The sequence below is a fragment of the Chlorocebus sabaeus genome, chromosome 8, assembly GCF_047675955.1.
Source record: "Chlorocebus sabaeus isolate Y175 chromosome 8, mChlSab1.0.hap1, whole genome shotgun sequence".
Lineage (NCBI taxonomy): Eukaryota > Metazoa > Chordata > Mammalia > Primates > Cercopithecidae > Chlorocebus > Chlorocebus sabaeus.
In genome coordinates, this window is record NC_132911.1 from 41,874,815 (window position 1) to 41,883,310 (window position 8,496).

Genomic DNA, 8,496 nt, shown 5'->3' on the forward strand with positions numbered 1-8,496 from the left:
TTGCCTTGCTGCTGTCTGTTTATGCTTAAGTGTGGAGTACTAAAGAGGTGATTGGAAGATCTGACCATGTGGGTGAGGCATAGAGTGCTATAGGAGTCATTTTCAGTGGGCTGTTGGGGAGAGAATCCCCCAGTTAAGTAACGTTAAGTCCTTCCTCTTGAGCTGCTCAAACTCCATAGAGAGGGATATTATTCTGTAAGGTAAGGATCTGGCCATAGGGCTTTTGATAGCCAATGGGTAGAGGCAGAAAGGATGTGGTGTTCTCTGCATTCAGCATTCAGTATGCATATTGTCTCTCTTTTAAAAAAAAAAAAAAAAAAAAAAAAAAACTTTTTATTTTAAAGTAACTTCAAATTTAGATACAAGTTGCAAGAAAAGTCCTGAGAATGCCCATATATTCTTTATCCAGATTTACCAAATTTTAGCATTTTGCTACATTTAATATTTTGCCCCCAACACACACACACAAATTAGTATTTATTTTTTCTGAACCATTTGGGAGTAGAGATTGCTACATAATGTCCATTAACCTCTTCATACTTCAATGTATATTTCCTGAGAACAAATATATTCTCACAAACTGTTTCTTAATCTTCTGGCTTTTGAATATGTTACCTATACCCTCAAATGTGGGTGGCATCTGCCAATCCAGAGACTTTCTGTTTTATCTTTTCTAGAGGATAAACCTAATTTATTGATCGTATGTTGATGAGAAACTGTTGCCCAGTGGTGTACAACTGGGGAGGAAGATCTAGATATTTCACTTTCACATACAGCTTTACCCAGTCCTCCTTATTTTAAACATTCCCTTAATCCCAAATTCCAGAGGTACCTGGTGCTGACAATTTTCCTTTTTTTCAAGATTCTTCAGTGTAATTTTAACTACTTGTGAGCTTCCTTTACTACAGTCTTGAGAATCCAGCTCCCTGAAGTCTTCTAAGTCGGAACCACATGAACATCTGCTTTCTAGTTGTCAAAGTTTTTGCCTCCATTCCTATTCTCTTCACTATTGTTACATCTTTTTAAAAAGTATTGTTTTGGCCAGGAATGCTGACTCATGCCTGTCATCCCAGCATTCTGAGAGGCCGAGGTGGGAGGATCACTTGAAGCCAAGAGTTCAAGACCAGCCTGGGCAACATAATGAGACCCCATTTCTACAAAAAAATTAAAAATAAATAGCCAGGTATGGTGATGCACACCTGTAGTCCCACTACTTGGCAGACTGAGGCAGGAGGATCGCTTGAGCCCAGGAGTTCAAGGCTGCAGTGAGTTATGATTGCGCCATGGTACCCTAGCCTCAGCAACAAAGTGAGACCTTGTCTCAAAAAACAACAGAAAAAAGCATATTCTTATTCTTGTTTTAGTAAAAGTTCAGAAGGGAACAAAATGGGATGCATGTGCTTAATCTACTGTATTAATCCCTTGTCTTGGTCTAACTGTATTTCTACCACTTTACCAAGTTCTTAGCAACTGCCCACTCTCCCAGTCACGTAGGATAGTGGCTGAGCTTCTCTATGAGAAACAGAAGGGTCCGGAAAGAGGGCTTCTTCCGTCCTTTGGCATGTTAGAAAAGGAGTCAGGCCAAGACGGTGATCCTGGCAGAAGGCGTTAATTACTATATTTTCTTTTTTTCTTTTTCTTTTTTTTGAGATGGACTCTTGCTTTGTCACCCAGGCTGGAGTACAGTGACAAGATCTCAGCTCACTGCATCCTCCACCTCCCAGGTTCAAGTGATTCTCCTACCTCAGCCTCCCGAGTAGCTGGGATTACAGGCACGTGCCACCACGCCCAGCTAATTTTTGTATTTTTAGTAGAGACGGGGTTTCACCATGTTGCCAGGATGGTCTTGATCTCTTGACCTCATGATCCGCCCACCTTGGCCTCCCAAGGTGCTGGGATTACAGGCGTGAGCCACCACACCTGGCCAATTACTGTGTTTTCTTGATACTGTGATGCACTTTGGGAGGATTTGTAAATTCATTGTGGTGGTCTTTTTTTCATTTTCTTCTTTTTTCTTTCTTTCCCCCCCTCTCCCTCCTTTCCTTCTTTTTTTCTCAGAAAGCTGAAAGTGTTAAATAAATGATGTATCTTAAAATTGTTAGATTCTTTAAATCTGATTTCCAATATCAGTAACTTTCCTCAAAGAATGTTATGTCACAACAAAATGACGGGGTGAATCCTATTCCCTACTTTAAAGACAGAGAGAAAAATAAAAGAATGTTTAAGTATATAGCCAATGGTCCACAAGGCTAGCAACTGATCCATGATTAAAATAGCTCAAGGTCATAAAAGTAGTCAGGTATAAAAGCCCAGAAAAACATGATTGTCAGCCATACACTTTGACAAATCATCCTCATCCATGACTCTAGAAAGTTTATTATTATTATTATCATTATTATTATTATTTGAGACAGAGTCTTGTTGTGTTGCCCAGGCTGGAGTATAGTGGCGCCATCTCGGCTCACTGCAACCTCCGCCTCCCGGGTTCAAGCAATTCTGCTGCCTCAGCCTACTGAGTAGCTGGGATTACAGGCGCCTACCACCATGCCCAGCTAATTTTTGTATTTTTAGTAGAGACGGGGTTTCACCATCTTGGCCAGGCTGGTCTCGAACTCCTGACCTCATGATCCAGCTGCCTTGGCCTCCCAAAGTACTGGGATTACAGGCGTGAGCCACTGCACCCGGCCTAGAAAGTTTTTTGAAAGGCAGACCCAAGCATGCACTTTTAAATTTAATGTAATTTAACTTGCAGGAAAAATCCTAGAAATGCAGAGAATTTAACAAACATCTATTGACCCTCCATCCAGAATTAATATTTATTTTTTAAATTCAATAGGCAGATTTTAACAAGATATCCTTAATAGGGAAAATTCATCAAAACCATAACATTGAGTGAAATAAGTAAGTCACAGAAAAAAAAAAAAAACCCATTACAACAAGATCCATTTATACAAAGTTCAAAACAGGCAGAGTTGAACAGTGTATTGTTTAGGGAAATACATGTTGGTGATCAAGACCAGGAAGAGAAGCAAAGGAATGGTTATCACAAAAGTCAGGAGTGGAGGGGGAAGGAAGGGATGATTTGGGGCAGAGAGAGGGGGATACTACTCTATTTCATAGCCTGATGGATGGAACATGGGTGTTTATGTTATTGTTATCCCCAAAAATGAACATATATATTTTTAAATACTCATGTGTTTGTTACATTTTATAGTTTAAAAAAATCACTTGAATAAATCTAAAATCCTACACCATAGTCCAAAAAAAGCCAAACCAGAATAGCCTTATCCACCAGATATGGTTTCGTAAAGAGGTGAATCAGGTGATGGAGGCTTCATTTGGAGAAGATTTTCTCTGTGCAGTCTGATTTTCTCTGTGCAGTCAGCTAGGGTCAAGGCCAGACACCATGCAGAGCCCACGGAATTGCCCTTTTCTTGGAAGTAAGGCAAACAAGGAGAGTTGGGGGAACTTAGCCCATACAATGTGAGAAACCCTCTTTGATCTTCAGGTAACTGCATCTTTCACTGTGCCACATGAGATCATAACGACAGAATTCATACCTATTGGGCCAGGTGTGGTGGCTCAGGCCTGTAATCCCAGCTACTCTGGAGGCTGAGGCAGGAGAATCGCTTAAACCCGGGAGGCGGAGGTTTCAGTCAGCCCAGATGGAGCCACTGCACTCCAGCCTGGGCGACAGAGTAAGACTCCATCTCAAAAGGAAAAAAAAAAAAGACTTAATACCTATTAACCCCTTGTCATATTTGTTGTAAAAATTTTTTTTGTGTGTTTGCTTATTTCAAGGCACATTTAATTTAATATCAAGAGTGCAATACAAAAGGGCCAAATACAATGAAGGAACACATTCCCCCATTAACACCAACGACAATGCTCTTTTAAACATGTGCCTGTTGAATGGAATGGGGATTTTCATAAAATTCACTAAAAAAATAATGCAGTGAGTCTCATCACAGCTAATATCCTTATACAATCTAGTTGTGACATGAATGTTTATAATGCTTCAAACAGTTTCAACCTAAAGTTTCATACCACACCTTCATGTTTGTACAGTCCTCAGTAAGATAATCTACAGTTTTTGCAACCATTCAAAGAACAAATCATTGAATAAAACCACATTGATTAAGGCTCAAGCAAGTAATATAGAGCCCCAAACTAAATGGTTAAATATATGCGCTCCTTATACTGACATCTATTATTTGATTCTCTCGTGACTATTAAAAGTTGGTTCTCAGCAAATAAACCCTTTAAAGACAAAATTCACCTCATTTGAGTTTTGACCCAGAAGTTCAACAGCAATAATGAAGTCCACAGTCTTATTGGCAAAACTGATACACAGTGTCTCTAAGTCACTATGCTCAAGGTTAAGAGCGATGCATATTCCATTTTTACATTTTACTGGAATTTTACATGTTCAATTCATGATTTAAAATCTCTAGGTTTTCATTCCTTCAAACTGTCTGAAGACACAGTGTGCCACAGACTTAAGACTTCTGTTTCTCCCTCTATATTCTTCAAACAGAAACGTTTCTCAAGTGTCTACATGTTCTAGAAGGGGAATTTTTCGGAGGTGGCCACTTCTTCGGAATAGTCTGACGCCATCAGTCCTCTATCAGGCGTAAACTTCCAGGCACTCAGTTCATTTTGGGCTTGTTCCAGTTTATCTTTAGTTTATTCCAGTTCACCTTTCATTTTTAGGAAAACCAAGTTTGATCGCTGATACCATTGTTGATCTCAGCTGGGCAGCGCTCAGCTGCTGGACTTGCTTGAGGTACTGGATTTGAGTAGTACACTCTTGCATCTGTTGTTCCTTGGTTGTTAGTCGCATTACCAGGATGTTTTCCCCGCGTGCAGACTCCTGCTGTTGTTGCTTTAGTTTTTCTTCAGACTCTGTTAGGCTAGTTACATCATTAGAGTTAAGATCTGTGTACTTGCCCTCCAAAGCTTGTACATATGCTTCATATTGTTTCCATCTTAGAATTAACTCATCCCTTGCCATAACTTTGAAGTCTGTTTCACTCAGTCGAACTTTCTTGGGAAGAGGTTCTTCGTTGGTCATCTTGAATCAGAAGAGTCGCCTTTCAGGCGTGGTCGCAGTCACTCGCCCGCCGCAGGGTCCCGCCAAGAGAGGAAAGGTGAAGGGAGGGAGGCCGCCGGCTTAGCCCGATCGGGGCCTGGAGGAGCACTGGAGCAGCTGCTCCCGGGTAACACGCCCCGTCCTTTCCCAGGAGCCTGGCGCGAGCTCCGCGGGCGCGGGAGCTCAGCAAGCACGGTAAGGGAAGCGCTGTGTGTTTGTTTGTTTGTTTGTTTGTTTGTTTTAAATAAAAGAGGAAACTCTTTAAAGTTGGACTCAGGCTTTTTGAGGCCTTCCCCTGTCACTTAGGCTGGACTGCAGGGGTGTGATCATAGCTAACTGCAGCTCACCCCTGGGCTCAAGGGATCCCCCTGCCTCAGCCTCTGGAGTAGCTGGAACCAGAGGTGTACACCACCACACCTAGCTAATTTTTAAAGTTTTTGTTTGTTTGTTTTTTGTTTTTTATTGAGACAGCGTCTCGCTCTGTCGCCCAGGTTGGAGTGCAATGGTGCGATCTCAGCTCACCACAAACTCCGCCTCCTGGTTTCAAGCGATTCTCCTGCCTCGGCCTCCCAAGTAGCTGTGATTACAGACGCCCACCACCAGACTTGGCTAATTTTTGTATTTTTAGTAGGGATAGGGGTTTCACAGTGTTGGCCAGGCTGGTCGAAAACTCCTGACCTCGTGATCCCCCCCAACCCTGCACCTCGACCTCCCAAAGTGCTGGGATTACAGGCATGAGCCACCGTGCCGGGCCAATTTTTAAAGTTTTACAGAGACAGGGTCTTGCTATGTTTCCCAGACTGGTCTCAAACTCCTGGACTCAAGCAATCCTCCCCATCAGCCTCCCTAAATGCTGGGAATACAGATGTGAGCCTCCACACCTGGCCCCCATAGACTTATATTATAAATCCTTTCTATTTTGTAATGACTTCAAACATGTGGGAAAGTTACAAGAATAATTTAGAGAAAATTTTGTGTATCTTTTATCCAAAGATTTTTTTGAAGTTTATCTATTTGTCATAATTCTCTCTGTGTATACATGTATATGTGTGTATGTATATTATATTTGGTTACATGTTTTATATTGTTTTATGTACATATATACACATAAGTTTATGTGTGTATATAGTAAGATATAATAATTTGATGTAAACATGTATATATTCCTTTTGTGTTGATTTTTACTCTCTCCATGGTAGAGTAGATCGCAGACATCATGCCTCTGACTTTAGGGTTTCTTCTTTATAACAAAGATATTGGCCAGGCACAGTGGCTCATTCCTATAACCCCAACGTTTTGGGAGCTGAGGCAGGAGAATCGCTTGAGACTTAGAGTTCAAGACAGCCTGGGCAACATAGGAGACCCCAGCTCTACAAAAAATAAAAATTAGCCAGGTGTGGTGGTGCACACCTGTCATCCTAGCTACTTGGGAGGCTGATATGGGAGGATCACTTGTGCCCAGGAGCTCACGTTATCTCCAGTGAGCAGTGAGCCAAGATTGAGCCACTGAACTCCAGCCTGGGTAACAGAGTGAGACCCCTGTCTCAAAAAAGAAAAGAAAAAACCAAGATATTTTCTTACCTAACCATAGTACAGTTATGAAGTTCAGAAAATTTGACATTGACACAATACTTTAATCTCATCTATAATCTACATTCTAATTTTGTTAATTGTCCCAAATATATCCTTTAAGACATTTTTCTCTCCAGGATCCAGTCCAGGATCACATGTGGCGTGTCCCTAATCTGGCAAATTTCCCCAACCATTGTTTGTCCTTCATGATACTGGCATTTTTGAAAGATACAGACCATTTATGTCACAGAAAAGTTTGCAATTTCTTTTCTGTTTCCTCTGGAGGTATGTGACTTCTACTTGCCCCTCATTGATGAAGTTTTTTTTTAAAAAAACGACTTTCTGAGTTATAAGTCACATACCATAAAATTGACTCATTTAAAACCTACAGCTCAATGCTTTTTACTAAGTTCACAGGGTTGTGCAGCTATCACCCCAATATAACTTTAGAATATTTTCATTCTCCCTAAAAAAAAAACCATGCCCATCAACTATTACTCCCTATCTCCCTTTTACCCCTCCAACCCACACACCCGGCTCTTAACAAGCATTCATCTAACTTTACCTCTCTAGATTTGCCTATTCTGGACATTTCACATAAATTGCATCATACGGAATACAATGTGTGTTTTTTGTGACTCAATTCTTTCACTTAGCATAATGGTTTCAAAGTTCATTTGTATGGTAGCATGTAGCAGGTATCAGTACTTTATTTCTTTTTTTCTTTCTTTCTTTCTTTCTTTTGGAGACGGGATCTCACTCTGTTGCCCAGGCTGGAGTACAGTGGTGCAATCACAGCTCACTGCAGCCTCGACCTCTTGGGCTTACATAATCCTCCCACTTCAGCCTTCCAAGTAGCTGTACCACCACACCTGGCTAATTTTTTAATTTTTTGAAAAGATTGGGCCTCACCATGTTGCCCAGGCTGGACTTGAACTCCTGGGCTCAAGTGATCCTCCCACCCCAGCCTCCTAAAGTCCTGGGATTACTGGCATGAGCTACTGGACCCAGGCAGTATTTTTTTTTTGTTTTTGCAGCTGAATAATATTCCACTGTATGGTTATACCACATTTTATTTAGCCATCAACACATGTTGATGGACATTTATGTTGTTTCCAGTTTGGGGCAATCATGAATAATGCTGCTACAGACATTCATCTGAATACAAGTTTATATGTGGATGTATGTTTTCATTTCTCTTGGGTGTATACCTAGGAGTGAAATTGTTGGGTTATGTGTAACTCTATGTTTAAATTTTTAAGGAATTACCAAATTGTTTTTCAAAGAGTCTACGCTATTTTACACTCCCAGCAACAAGCTCTGAGGATTGCTATTTCTCCACATCCTTAAAACGTGTTCATATTTTTGATTATAGTCATCCTAGTGGGTGTAAAGCAGACTCTTGTTGTAGTGTTAATTTCACTAATGATTAGTGAGGCCAAGCATCTTTTCATGTGCTCATTTACCATTAGGTATCTTCTTTAGAGAAAAGTCTAATCAAATCATTTGCCCATTTTAAATTGGGTTGTCTTTTTATTGCTGAGATTTTTTTTTCTTCTTCTTTTTTTGAGACAGAGTCTTGCTCTGTCACCCAGGCTGGAGTGCAATGGCACGATCTCGGCTCACTGCAACCTCCGCCTCCCGGGTTCAAGCGATTCTCCCGCCTCAGCCTCCCGAGTAGCTGGGATTACAGGCGCCCACCACCACGCCCAGCTAATTTTTGTATTTTTAGTAGAGACGGGGTTTCACCATCTTGGCCAGGCTGGTCTCAAACTGCTGACTTCGTGATCTGCCTGCCCCAGCCTCCCAAAGTTCTGGGATTACAGGTGTGA

The 8,496-nt window shown here is 41.2% G+C and overlaps 1 pseudogene; it reads right to left on the reverse strand.

The window, feature by feature from the left end:
• Positions 1-4,548: 4,548 nt before the first annotated feature.
• LOC103215682 (pre-mRNA-splicing regulator WTAP-like) lies at positions 4,549-5,161 on the reverse strand (annotated as a pseudogene).
• Positions 5,162-8,496: the final 3,335 nt, after the last annotated feature.